Source organism: Cyprinus carpio, chromosome A18 (genome assembly GCF_018340385.1).
Source record: "Cyprinus carpio isolate SPL01 chromosome A18, ASM1834038v1, whole genome shotgun sequence".
NCBI classification, from domain to species: Eukaryota; Metazoa; Chordata; class Actinopteri; order Cypriniformes; family Cyprinidae; genus Cyprinus; species Cyprinus carpio.
The window spans coordinates 1617050-1632417 of NC_056589.1; positions in this window are offsets into that span (position 1 = coordinate 1617050).

The following is a 15368-nucleotide window of genomic DNA, read 5'->3' on the forward strand; positions in this document are numbered from 1 at the left end:
ACATATGTAACAGGTTAAATTTAATGAATATACCTTGCTCACAGGAATGGGGGCTGGGTGGAGGTTTCTTAGCCGGCCCATCCCTTACAGGACTAGTGCCGACGGCGGAGAGGCCACCAGGCGTCTGGGACAAAAGGGGAGGCCCAAGAGACGGCTCCACCACTGGTTCAGAAGCCTGGAAACTTTTCATATGAGGGGCCACCGGACTGCCAGCTTTCGAACAACCACCAGGCCCAGAGTCTGGACAAAAACAAACAATCTGACATTAACACCCCATTCTTTTATACAAGATGAGGGGATCATATTATAGGATATATTTCCTGGGCCAGTAACAATGACGCCTTCAAATTCCAAAATAGATAATTTAAAGTCAAAGGGAGTTCATGGGATAATAGTTCAATTGCTTTAAAAGGGGCAATAGAATATAATCCCAGGCGGACCTGTCTGTACAGAGCTGGCTGTCCAACAGGTTCCAGGGTCAAGCACAGGCAGAGCAAACTTCTTTGAGCTCATAGCCTGTTCTTAAAGATGGACACAGCCTCTCATGTAATGAAGAGCTTACAAAACCCCCCCTCAATCACTCACACAGGCTCTGTTACAAATACTGGCCTGTAACCTGATCCTATAAAAAAAAAAAAAAAAATCACCTGGAATACAATGGGGTACAGATTCGCTGTATTGAGTAGTTTGTAGAACTCTAATCTAACAAACATGTCTGCAATCTCTTGTGGTTGCGGTACCGACATGTTTTGTGTAGATTAAGAGTTGTTACATTTATTGGTGAAGTGAAACCAAACACAGAAATCAAAATTCGAAAAAAAAGTCAATACATTTTGATATTCTCATAGCCATTCTCATATGAATCTATTTTATTTGCCACCATACACGTAATTCTTCATCAAATGGTTGATGCTGTAACCAGTGATAAGTGAGTGCTAATGCAGATGGTAAAAGAGTGTGTCACAGAGGCTCAGATGCTTCAAAGGTAGATTATAATTCATGTCTTAGGAAGCTAGAGTGAGAAGTTCAAAACGCTGTAGTGCCATTGACCTATCATCTCGATTGGCCTCGTTTTTTATTTTATATTTTTTTAAATAAGCATTGTTGTGGAATAACTGGTGGCATAACACGTCATCAACCACTCACGTCTCGAGAAGCATTGGGTCTAGAAAGAGGGGAGGGTAACTGAAAAGTGATTTCAAAATCACAAAGAGAAAAAAATGTGCGCTGCTGTGTTTGTCCTTGAAATTCCCCTTAAGTTCCATTGAATAGAAATACCTTTCTACTTTAGTTTAGATTAGTAATTGTTGGTCACATGACAACAGTTAAGGAGGCAGTCTCGATATGTCAGTACCTATCATACTGGGACATTAACCCATAAACTTGTAAAATCAGTAATTTATAACTTTGATTATTTTTTATTATTTTATAGGATTTATAATTAAAAGCTTAGACTCAGGTTTCTTCAAATCTATGCACACTGCTCATTTGAGGTCCAGAGTTAGTTTTTTAGTTTTTTTTTATTTTAAATTGCTTTTATTTTTGTTGAGGCTAAAGATCTTTTTACATTCTTTAAATTTGTTTCTAGGTTTTTGCCTATGAGTAGCTTGTGTGTGTGATAAAAGGGGTGTTACACACCTAAAACATCTATTTAGGTAGGGAGTAGATTGGACCGATGACCAGCACCCAAAGACAATTTTTATTAACTAACTTTTTTAAACATTGCTAAACGAGCTAAAAAGGCAGACGTGCTTTCCAACACTGTAAACAAGTTTGGTGAAGAAATGCATTTGAAAGTGGGGTTTCCGCAAATTAGACTTTCGTTTATTTTCTTCCGTGCATCCTACTTTAGTTTTTTGTGTTATTATTCATCATTTATGTCAGTATAAATGCATAATCTTTTTTTAGTGGAAAATGCTGATTTCATCATGGTTTAATGCATGAAAAGACTGGGAGGAACAATGTTCCTCCATCAAGATTAACCATTTAGACATTGATCTTGTAAATAGTATTAAATAGGCTGCCCAAAGAGTTTGCGTCTGAACCTTCCGAAAAAATCATGACCACAAAACGAACTGGAAACAATAGTTGCTATTATTTGTTGTTGCAATCACAAGGCCCGGGTTGTTGAACAGACATGGTTGATGTATTTGACACATAGTTCAAATTTGTGGCCTGAGAGGAATGTATTACTAAGGAAGCTCATTGGCAGACCAACGGGGCCTCGTCTGTGGGGCAATGAGATAAGCTGTTTCGCTGGGCACTAGATGGAACGCCAGTGAGTTTTTGAGGTAAGTCCACAGTGGGCCACAGCAGCTGTAGCTAAGGAAAATGTACCAGCCATTCCTATGCTTTGTTGTAATTTATACCATGGGTTTGACCATCTACAATTATAAAATGTTGTTTATTTTCAGTAATCACCACCCAACATTTCCTTGAGAGATATTGGTCATCATGCACCCCATGTGCAGTAGATAAATAGAATGGAATAAGATTTACTGATTCCTCTCCCTAAGGGAGGTAACCGCATGGATTGCAAGCAGCAAAGACGAAGTAGAACTATAAAATGTCAGATTGAGCATGCAGAATTTAATGAAATAGACAAGGAAATAATAATAACAAACCTAAGGTAAAAACAATATTTTTAACACTAAAATAGTTAGCATATAAATTATTTTTACCATAAAAATACAACGATGACAGATTAATAAGAATATGGATTATCAATAGATCTGTTGATAATATTTATATAGAATTGTGTTGTTTTGTATTATTTAAATATATTTACATATATATTTTTAACTTTTTAAATTAATTTATTTTTATTGATAATTATGTATAATAATAAACAATTATTATTTTATTTAATAATATTGAATTATCCTATCTAGTTTATCTATTTGTGCTGTCTGTCCTGTCTATATTAGTTCAACTAATACTTAAATATTATTTATTGAAGTAGAATTTTAACATTTTTCAATACATAATAATTAGTCCCTACATTATATATATCCTTATAGATAAAGTTATTATTGTTATGTGTATATTAATGTTTAATATATAATTTAATATGCGAGTACCCAATTAGCCATACTTATAATATAATTACTAAAACGAGCAGAGGGTAAATAACTTTAATTATTTTTTATATAGCCCCTTCCAGATTTTCCAGCGTATAACGCTCATCCTTAAGAAAACCTGTTTAGCATGCAAACGCAGCACAAATTGCATGCCATTGCTGAAATGGACATGTGATGTTGTGTGGGAATCGAGAGCTGCTGGGACGCGCGGGGGCGCAGGGAGCGGCTGTGCGGCGTAGCGGCATGGCATCATACGCAAGGGGCGTGGCGGAGGCGTGTCATAACATATCAGCGCTACTGGTTTCATGTGTCGAGCGAGCTCTGTTGATAACTGCGCTCGCTCTGTGCTTCACCGGAGTAGACATAAACAAGTGATTAAAAGCTAAAGGTTTTAGTTTTCCTTCAGTACATACGCGCTGAGCCAGGGCTACATCGGCAGTAGGTTTCTGTGGCTAACAGAGAGGAAAGATCGCTCTTCTGGAAGACGTCGGGAAAGTACTAAGCCTTCACTCACTCGGCCACAGGATGAGTGTTTCGGCTCTGAATATCCCAGTACAGGTCATGCGGTGTCTTCGGACGGACAGAGAGCTGTGATCCAGTGCTGCTGTTCGACTAGGTGACTCCGAGTGGACTGAGACGCTTTTTGCCGCAAGCTGAGGCAGGAACGAAACGGTAATTAAGCATGTCCCCGAGAAAGCAGAGCAAACCCCGGCAATCACACGTAACGTCTAAAGTTTCATCTAGTAACGTTACCGGGTGCGGGTTGTTTTGCAGAGTGGTCTCTCAGTTTATAAAGTGTGACATTATTCATGACCGTAGTCGTTGGTTTTATGAGACGCACCGGTGTCACGCTTTTAAACATTTCGTGAAACTGACAAATCTTTCTATTAACACGAGGCAACGCTCTAACGTTTAGATGTGCGAGCGGTTCTCTTCAAACAGTCCTTAGTGGTGTAAGGTTTTAAGACAGTAGAAAAATTAGAAATGGCATATATTTACTTACAATTGGCCAATAGTAACCCCACATCTTTTAGCACGCGCGGCTTCCGTTTTTTAGGTAGAACCGCGCAGCACATGTCCAACGACTTGCTGAAACTCGCGCTTTATTTTGCAAATCCAGCGGCGATAATTGTGTGAAATAAACCCGTAATAAGTATTTTAGTGTTATTTCATTTCGTAGGAAGTGTTTTCGTGTGCTCCAACCGCAATGGTGTATCCCCTGGCTTCCTGTTTAATACTGTTGTGGAACGTCACTGTTCTCTGAAAAAAGACGATATAAAGCTCAGATAAACAGCGATCCGATCTGCGTCGATATAAGGATTAAAAATTGGAAGCTTTTGATTTGTTTTCTGTCCTGTGGCTGCAGCGAGGGCTGGCTGTTTGCATTTTTCCTTCCCTCCGGCTTTTCAGTTCCTCTTTCCAGAGATCAACGTCAGATAGCACGCCCCAGCTGATTCTCGGCCACATGATAGTGGATTACAATTGGGAGTCTGTTTTTTCCATCCATCCATTTTAACCCTATAATGGATCACGCACCATTAGTTTGGTCTTAAAATGAATCATTTTAATTGCGTGCATCGCAAGAATATGAAGCTCAGTCATTATTTTCACACCATCGTATTGCTGCAATATTCTGTATGACTTCCTACTTCTGTGGGCACGCAAAGGAGAAATTTTGAAGAATATGATGGTTGCTCGTTTCCATTTAATGACAATGAATGGGGACTGAAGATGTAAAGCCCTTAAAACAACACAAAATATAAAAGTGGTCTATGAGACTCGGCACTAGTTTCAAGCAATAAGTGACACTATCCTTATTTGTTTTAAATCTTTTTCAAGGAAATAGTTGACACAATTCAGAAACCAATCAGTTTTTGAATCGGGACTGATTTGGGTTCTTGGTTCAAGGACTCCATGATCTGGTCGCAACCGTTAACAGCTCACTGGAGTGTAAGAGTGTTAGTGACAAAACAACCTCTGTTTCTCTCACAAAGCAATCATAAGGCTATAGTGCGCTAGCCTTAAGGTTATCAATCACTTTTATATACTTTTGAGATGATCATACCATCCTTTTTGAGACTTGACATCTTCTCGTTCATCGTTAATTGTGTTTGGAAAAAAGTAAAGCCGTCTTTTGACTTTCCGCTGATGAAAGAATGTCATACAGGTTTGGAACAACATGAGGGTGACAGAAATTCATTTTTGATTGAAGTAGCCCTTAACATATTGTGGTCGATAAATTCATAAAGTAAAAATCAAATTCATTGACCCTTGCCTGTCCCTCTCTTTCTGTGAAAAGAACCAGCAGTGCTGAAAAGTCGTTTTGCTTCTGGTGCCAGGCGCTGTTTCAGTTCTTCATCCAGAAGAGATTGCTTTCGGGCGATAAGCACGACAGTAAGCAATATCTTGGAGGTTTGAGTTTTTGAAAGGGCTGCTAAAAAAAAATAAAAATATTAATGCAATTCAAAGGCAGAACAGCGACTCTTGAATAGGACAGAAAAATGGTCTGATAAGGCAGCGCGGGACATTAGCATAGCTCTGCCGCTGAGTGTAAGTATGGACGGTATCAAGGTTTATTTAAGTGACTGGGAGAGTTATATGAGCACGTTGGCCAGTAATGCCAATGACCTGCTGACCCATGAAAGCCGTTCTCTTAATTGAGATGTCTTATTTGATATAAAAGCTATCTCTGGTTGGTTTCTGCAGAAGAACTCTTTTCATTACCTAGAGGGCAGCTGCAAACAGTCAGAACCAGCGTTACTACTTTCAGGCCAGTCTAGCTGATGTTTTGAACAATTCCGAATAAACATTCCTTATCTTTCCTGAAAATGTTGAACCCGTGAAGATTTCATATCTGTTGGCTTTTGAAGTACACATCGCAAGCTCCACGAGTCCCCAATGACATCCCCATTAGGAGTAATGGAAAAGAAATAGTATCTGGCCCTATATCACCCAAAGGTGAGTCGCTCCCTTACCAAACATAGGAACTCAATATGGATGTCACACTTGCTCCTCTTATCTTACCTTTTTGCATATGTAAAACGTTAAAGGCGACACTGTATAATAACGTGTGCGATTGCATTTGTTTGGTTACACTCTTGCTGGAAGGATTACAATCCTGGCCCCTCCAAAAGAGGTATCCGGGATCATGGAAGGACTGTGTTGAGAGGGAAATATTTTTGTGGTCTTTGTTGTGCGTCACTCTCCCATTGGTGAAGATTGTGCTGATAGATTATCCATCCCTCCCTGATGGCGAGATTAGCTCACGGCCTTAGTGGGGCCACATCCCAGGGCTTATTATTTTGGCGGTTGAGATGGGAGACAAGATAGAGTTGAGGCGGTGATCTCTCTGATGGAGATAGGGCAACGTTGAGGGGGTGGGGGACATTGGGATTATATTACATTTGGCTGAAGCATTCTCATCTTTGTCATGTTTGTGTTGTTGTTGTTGTGGACTGCGCTGGTGTGATCTCTAGATAAGTTAAAAAAGAGAGAGAGAGAAAAAGCAGATCAGGGTTTAGGTTCGAGTTGGATGGCAGGGGAGTGATAAGGGCTGGGGGGAGAGGCAGGAATACAGAAATGGTAGGATGGATGTATGCTGCGTTTTAAAAGCAGCTGCCTCAGTGAGATCACAGAGGCTGATACAGCGAGCGTTTGAGATGATAGGGAGATAACAGAGAGGAGATTTTCTCACAGATAACAGCCACTAGTGAAATCATTCAACAACGGTTCAGAGGTCAAGCAGAATTATTTCATGAGCTCCCAGAATTTGGCGTCAGCAAAGCATGGAGGATGATTTGAGAAGGCCCGGGCCAAGACAATGCATGCTTGTTTGAGTTACCACCTCCTGTACCTTCGGGCGACTTGCACTTTTGAAAGATTTGTCGGTGCAATGAGTGGGATCCTCTTCCTGTTTTTGTTGAAAGCTATTCTCAGCAGAGGCTTTTCGCTGCTGTCAGGTTCAGCGTCAATTGATATTCCGCCAAAAATACTGAAAAGAACTGAGAGAGATCACAGGCTTTCGCACAACATATTTTCACACATACCCACACAAGCTGTTGCGTCCTGTTGGTTTTGGCTCTGGTGTTTTCCTTCTTTGTTCTGCTTTTAGCTCGATGTGAACTTTTGATAAAGCTTGGGGCCTGATCACCTGTATAGATAAAGATCGCCAAGTGCGATAAGAGTTGTTATCAGCGCAGAGCAGGCAGGGAGCTGAGGCTTTGCTGCAATGAACAAAGCTCCACGTAAGAACAGCAGGGCCCTGGACGCCTGGCAATCAGTTTCCAGCCCTAATGTGATTAATGTTGTTGTATAATGTAGATGATAGGTGTGAATGCATTCCCCCCCCGCCCGTAGTTACTCCCCCACCCTCTCAAGTTCCCACCCTTGTGTTTTTCTCCTAACAAACCGTGTGGTTGATTAATTTAATTAAAAATAATTTCACATATACTCACTGTAGATCTTGTGTTAGATAGCATTGAGATGCATGGTTTTTTTTTTGTTCATCGATGTTAATCTGCAGTGTGCATTTTGGTGAAAAACAGCAAAAAAAAAAGTATTCAGCTGTGCGCCTTGCAAAAGGAAACAAGAATGTGGCGTCAGCAGTATGGCTCTGAAATGTTGATTTGCAGTGAGATATTAGATACTGAGTGATAGTGTGGTCGTGCCATGAACACTGTGAGAAAGTTATAAAGTCTTTATAATGTGTTGCAAAACCAAGGACGGTTTCAATTTTGAATTTGATAATAAGACATGAATCATCAATGATTTGCTGGTATCTGTTAATTTTTAAAGAAGGTTGTCAATGCTCTTAAAAGTCCACTGCTTTTAATGATTATTACTTAATAATGCATCTCGCTTTTGAACTGTGCTTATAGATACTAATATTATGTGGTTAAAAGGAAGACAAAAAACAAATTCTTTATTATTTACACTACCATTCAAAACTTTGGGTTCACTGTAAGATTTTAATGTTTTCGAAAGACGTCTTTTATGCTCACTAAACCCTACGACCGAACCACAACTGAAACCAGTAATTATGTATTCTGTTATAGTTAAAGCTGATTTGTCACCAGTCATTCAGTGTCACTTGATCCCTTAGAAATACATTTTCTAATAAATGCTGATTTGGTGTGCTCATGAAACATTATTATTATTATCATGTATTGAAAACAGTTGTGCTGCTTTTTAATGTTTTTTTTTTTTTAATAATGTATAAAATTACGAGGCCATTTGGAGGAATCCTTTGAATTCAAAATAACAGCATCAATAATGAATATTACTTGTCTATTACAGGTTTAACAAATGTTTCTCACCCCCGTGCAGCCAAAAAACATCTCACTGACTATATTGATGTAAGGATTTTTTATGTATCTCTTTGTGCTTTCTGCTGACAAATCTCTGTCACTTAATCTTCAACTTTTTTTTTTTTATCTAAAACCCAAATCTTTAACTATAACATTTTTTCTAAAATGGTTTATTTGTTCCAAATAAACCTAATATAGTGCTATAATTTGTTACATACTTATTTATTTGAGAATTTGGTTGTAATGTGTGCTTAACCCTGGTCAGGTACAGCTGGTTGATTGTAGTGTATTGGTTTTTTAAACTGTTATGTGGACTCGAAAATAATGTTAAAAAAAGAAGCACGTTAAACTGATGGATTAGAATTTTACGTTTTAAGAGAACAGTGTCTGGTGGTTCTTTACCGTGTTTTTGAAATAGGAATAAGCTTTAGGATGTTTTGATGAATTAGTGCTCTTTCCATAATGTTTGACGCAAGGGGATACGTCGACTGTGAGTTAGTAATAACAGTAACCTCACTGACCTAGAAGCACTCCTTAAAATCTCACCTTCTGCATCTGTTATGTTAGACTCGGTAAAAAGCTGGAGCTTAAACACTCGCTAAACTTTTAAGTTGTATTTGTATACTGGTATAAACAGATTTTATTCTTTTTTTTTTGTCTTTTTTCAGTTCTATATATTTTTTTTTGTTTTGGTTTAGGATCTTTTGTTGTAAATGGTATGTAAAGTACACTAGATGATGTCAGTCTATACAGTGCATGTGGTGAGCTCTTTCTCTTGGCAGCGATACAAGTTAACTCAGACAAGTGCCATATAAAGTTTGAGTGACACTGCCATCCGTGAACATACTTCAAGACAGTAGCATAAAGCTTTATACCATAGCTCTGCAGTTGCATTGTGATTGTGGAGCCGGTGGACATAGAGAATTAAAATATTAGGTGTTATTATAAGGAGGAGGATCCCGTCGTAGCCTTCTAGGCCTCAATGCCATTAAAAACCCACGAGGAGGGAAGAGCAGACAGTAATCTTTTAATGTACTGACTGTTATCACATACGCCCTGTCTATGGAGAGGGCTTATTTTTATGTGAAAGTATGATACGAACGGTGCGAGGTGAGGATGTTGCCTATTTCCATTAGGCGGGAGGATTTTTTTTTCGTTTTTTTCAGAAAGCTGGTTTCATAGGCATTTCTGTGCTTTTTGGTTGGAGTTAATAATAGTTGCGTCTTAAGGAGAATGGAGATATGATAATTTGCCCGATGTGGAGGAGCCATAGTTTGATGTGGATCACGGCTAACAGGGGTGATTAGATTGGCTGATTCCACGCTGAGGTTTTGATGTCATGTTCTTTACATTTGATGTGCTTAAATTGGCCCATAGGTTAGGGGTGTGGGGGCAGTACATTTGATGTAGTACTAAGGATGTAAGTTTCAAGAGTGACACCATATTCTGTTTCCTCATTTAAAAGGAATCAGTACAGATTATCTCAAGGGGGCGACCTTATGCAAAACAGTTCAGCCTGGGTGTATTTTGTCTGAACCATAAGGCCGTAGATTAATCTGTTGGGCCACATCACGTCAGTGGCTCATTTCAGGTGAGTTTCTATGTCCCGGAGTTGTAAAATATAACGCTCTGGGATAGTTTTGATAGAAACTAAGATTTGATATCTTGTGAAAGGAAACGACTTTCTACAGAAAAGTTTTGATGTGATTTTTCATTTCATCCTTCTATAATGCCTGATAAAGTTATGAAACTGCTATTTCTGCACCTCCAATAGCGCCTCCTGCTGGCAGAGAGATGAATTTGCACTTTCAATCAGCCCGTCTGCTGTTTTTCATGCAGACCCAACACGGAAATCGACTAATGTTTTTACGCAGCGAACAAGCAGAGCAGTTTAACAGCAGAGTTGTAAATGTAAGCCGTTATATATATATTAACCCCGAGGGAAAGTGTTGCCACACATAGTGTAATTCTGTGGGAAACTGCTGGTTTTATATTTTCTTCCAGTGTCATTTCTTTTTTTTTTTATATCTAGCTTTTTTGAACACTATAATGCGTTCTGTGGTGAATGCCCCCTCTAAGAAAACTTGTCTGTTGAGATCAAGTGAACCAAAAATCTGTTTTTCCGGCAACATACTGAATAAATAATTAAACACCACAAACCCCAATTTCTTTTTTTTTCCAACAGTCTTTTTGTGAGTTATTCAAATATAAATAAAATGTAAATACAGGCAAAAATTATATTAGAAGATTATTATCTTATGTAAAAATGTTATTGTAATTAAAAATATATAAAAACTGTAGTCTTTATTTATTTGTGTGTGTGTGTGTGTGTCTGTGTGTTTTTGAAAGACATGCTCCATATTGTAAAATATAATTTAAAATAATTGTTTTCCATTTTATTCTGTTTAATATTTAAAAAATATAATTTATTCCTTTGAATAAATGAATTAAATATTAAAATTGCTCCATATTGTAAAATATAAAATACTATAGAATGAAAAAGTGTGTATGTATGTATGTGGGTGTATATAATATATATATAGATATATATATATCGAATATATATATATTATATATAAATATATATATCATAGAATATATATATACTATATATATATAATATATTATATATATAATATGTGTGTGTGTGTGTGTGTGTATTATATATACTATATATATTATATATATATATATATAATATATATAATATATATATATATATATATTCATCCCTGAAAACACATCTAATCCATTTTATTATCTCTTTTTAAGACAGAATGGTCGATTATATGATTATAGTCAACAATTGATTGATTGTGGTCGGGTTTTGAAAAACATGTAGTTTGCCACATCTCTAATATAAACTACTGACTGGCCTGTTGTACAGTGTGAAAGATAATGATTTCTTGAGTATTCCCTATTTCCTCACGGTTTGTGGAGAGCTCAGGCTTGGGTGTTATGTGCCAGGCAGGAGGCTCTTATGGGAAGGGAACACCAGGCATGTTTCATAAGGAGAGGTGGAAAGAGAAGAGATAAGCACAGAAGGGCAGCTGGGACAAAGGCCTTAGAAAGAGGAGAGGTTAGACCGCCTCCAGGGAGCCACCCCTGAACAGAGGTGGTCTAGACCAGAGTGGCTTCCTCTTTCCGCTCTCACACAACTCCAACTGGCCAGCTCTAGAAAGAGAAGGAAGACCACCAGAGATCAGCCTCAAACCTCTTCCAGGTTCTGTTGAGAGAAGGTACATGTTGAATGTGAGGGGGTGAATCTGATCAGTTTGGTGTAAAGACCACAGGAAAATGTTGTAGAGTTTCCAAACATTCATACATTTCAGGCACAACAATTTCATAGCCCAGCCTCCCAACAGTAAACAGGAAATTTTGATAAATTTATACTGTGTGTTTTTGCCTTTTGTGTCATTTTTTTAATTGGCAATCTAGCCTAAAACAGTGTCATGGAAGACAACCCTTGAAAATGCGAGTTAAATCAACTTGCCTATTAAAATAAATCTTCAGCCTGGGGGACTAAATTATGTTTAAGATTAGCCAATTGGCTAAAGAAATTCTTAGATTTTAACAAACTCGCCAGTGTGAGTTGGAGGCAGTCAAGTAGCTAGGGATGACCACCCCCCTGCAATTATATTGTAACGATATTGTCTGGTTATTTATAGATATTAGAGTTTTTTTTATTATTATTATTTATAGTATTCAGTTGATGCTCATTTGATCAGTTTTTAAATTGAGATAATCTTTGCAATTATTGAACATTCAAACAAAAATTAATCTAATCTAAAAATTAAGATTTTTGTACTTTTTATTTTAAATTCATATAGAATTTCAATATTGGCTAATTTACAAATAGCGGAATTGCTTCAACAATACAGTAGGTGAAGCATGGCATAGTCACATGAATGTTCAGGAGGATTGTGTTTTATAAACCTTGCAGGGTCAGTTAATACTCCACCCCCCCCCTGGGCCAGTTTAGGAATGTATTGTTTTATTGTTTAGGTCTGTTGACTTGAAATCCCCTTTATTGTGTATAATCCTGCTCTAATTCCAATGAACAGTACCTTAAAGTTATCTAAAAATGAAATCTTACTTGTCAAAGCGTCATCATCCACAGGGTCTATCTTTTTAGACAATCCACAAAGAAAATATTATCATTATCATGATGATAAATGATAAGACCTTGGTGGTAAATTGCAGGCCAGGGATCATCATGATTTCATGATTTTGGACATCACTTGTTCTGTTAAGTATCCAGAAGAATGTACTCTAAAAAGTTAACTATATGTAGTTCTTTCTGGCCTGTCAATCAAAGTCTATCCAGCATATACGCTCCTCCCCCTCAGCGTGTGTACCACTGTAGACGATCACACAATGATCTGATACAGAGATGATTATGGCCCGAGCACCACCGGGCCTGAGCTGTGCCGGGCGGCCCATATGGCCAACTATAAACACGCCCCGCCTGTGTCGTCTCATTGGTCACCCAAAAATATTCTCACCAATTTTGGTGACCCAACAGTTTTGGCTCCCATTGATTTACATTGATTTTCTTTTTTTTTTGTCCATTTAATGAAGACATTGGGAACCAAAATTGTTTGGTTTCCAGCATATAACAGAATTTTCTTTTTTGGGTGGACTATCCCTTTGAATCATCAATCAGCGTGGACTTTAGTCTAGGCCTTCCTGACCTCACCTTTCTTTTTACCCAGAGTTTCATTCTGTCAGTCAAAGTCCTGACTTCCACAACCCGTTCACGGTAAGCCCCCTCCTCTGTCTTCTTCCTTTCATTTCTGGGCCCCTCTTTCCATTACCCCAGCTCTCTCTCATCCCCAAATATCTACCGCTATATCACTCTTTCTCCCACAGACCCCACCCCCAACTTGTCTCTCTGTAACCCCTCCCCCCTCTCCTCCTCCTGTCTCCAGGCAGCCCCTAGCCTCACGAACCAGGTCTTTAGCGGTATGATAATGTGGAAAAGTTGAACTGGCACCATTACAGCTTGGCTGATGGCAGCGCCGATAAAAGCCCTTGATAATGGGTTTGCAGATAGAGCTGGACACAGCGGTCCAATAGCCAGCCCTCTCTCTCCCATTATCATTCCTGCCCACCGATGGGCTCCCAGCGCACTATCTGCTCTCCATTTCCACTCCTGCAACAGATAAGAATGGAAAATACTGACTTCATAGCTGATGATTTAAAGTGTCTGCCTTTCTTGATAATACACAGATAAATTATGTTTTTTTTTTCTCTCCTCTTTCTCTTTTGCTCCTTTCCCTCTGTCTATCGCTTTTCTCTCTCCCCCTCTCCTTCTGTTTCTCTCACTCCTTCCCACGCTATCTAGAAAGGAGAGGGGGCAGCAGGGAGAAAAACGTCTCCTCTATGTAATTTCTCTTTCTTTGTAGGTTTATTTGAGAAGGAAATGAGGAGGGGAATGGGGGGAATAGGAGGGGTATGTGGGGAGAAGAAATGGCCGTGATGGTGGGGTTAATAAAAAAAGTTTTGGAGGGCGGGGGGGGAGTGTGATGGGGAGAATGACTCCATTCAAGTGCCTCTTGGGGGACTATTACATTTAGAATCTTGTCGACTGACACTCTACGACGCGCAATCACAATCGCCATCTGCATAAACAAGTGCTGCCTAAATGCTCGCGCTCCTCTTCCTCGCTCGGAAAACACTGGGTCAACGGAACCACTTTGAAAGAATAATCACACAGGTTTGGCGATGCTGGAAGAAGCTTGTAGCTGGCTGACCGTTGATTTCCCACAGCGGCCGGAGGAAGTAGCCTGGCAGCAGCGCGTGGGGCAACCCTAAGTCACGCTGATGACCTCCCATCTGCAATAACACGCTCTTCCAGGGTGCTTTTTTTTTCTTTATCACCGATTGCTTCGAGATACCAGTGTTGGCCATGATATAAAAAATCGATTACATCCTTTTGTGTACAGTTAACCATATCCGCACTGTCTCTCCCTTCTTGCCTCTCACCTGTGTTTTTCCACTCATCCCAACTGTGGATTTTCCTCTCACACTTCCTGGATCACATTGCTGATGTCAGAGGGACTCATGTACCCGTTAATGATGCAATCTAAGTAGTGGCATAACTCATATCTAGGGGGGTCCTTCATCTCCTGTCCATAAGTGGTATTGTCATGAATGTGTTCAAATCTGGGTGGAATCAAGGATGTCTAATATAACAGATGTAATATTTTTCTTGATGGAGATGAGTGATGTTGTTTTTGGTGATTTACAGTCGCTTTTCAATCACTTAATACCGGAAATTTGGACCGATTGGCGTTGAAACTCTGTTCTGTTGTACACGTCTAAAACTGACTATCTGTCCTTCTATCTTCCTGTCTTTCTGTCTAAGCGTCCCGTTCTCTACTTACATAGAGAGGCTCTCTTAAACAACGCAGTATTTGTTCAGGGCACTGTAACTGACCTTGATAGAATTAGAAAGGCTTTTTACTTTCTGTGGGAGTATGAGCTTTTGAAATTATTAGTAAACGTCTCTGAATGTGTCTGTTTTTTTTCCCCCAGCATTCGGTCTAGAAATCAGAGTTTTATTTAAACGGGAATTAAAAAGAAATATTTGAGAGTTTGCATTTGCTCCGAAAATCTTGACGCTCGCTCTGATACGGCTGCGCTTGCACAATCTGTGGTGTACCTGTGTGCTGAATTCTTCACATTAGCAAGCCTGTAAAAAAAGCCTGCATAGGGTTAATTTGATACCAAACCTTGCGTACATTGTTAAGGGCAGTAGACCTTTTTTCAGTCTGGCTACAAAGAACAGGGAGTGGAGACGAAGAAGAAAAAAGAATAAGAAAGCATGATAAAAAAGCCCTGATAAGGGAATGAACTGCGTTGTGTAGGAGTTGATATCAATGTTATCTATCTGTCTTTTTCACTCTCTTAGCCCTTCTGTTGTTTTTTATGCCTTATCTCTCTCTACCAAAATGCCAGGAACAAAAAGGGAGAAAGA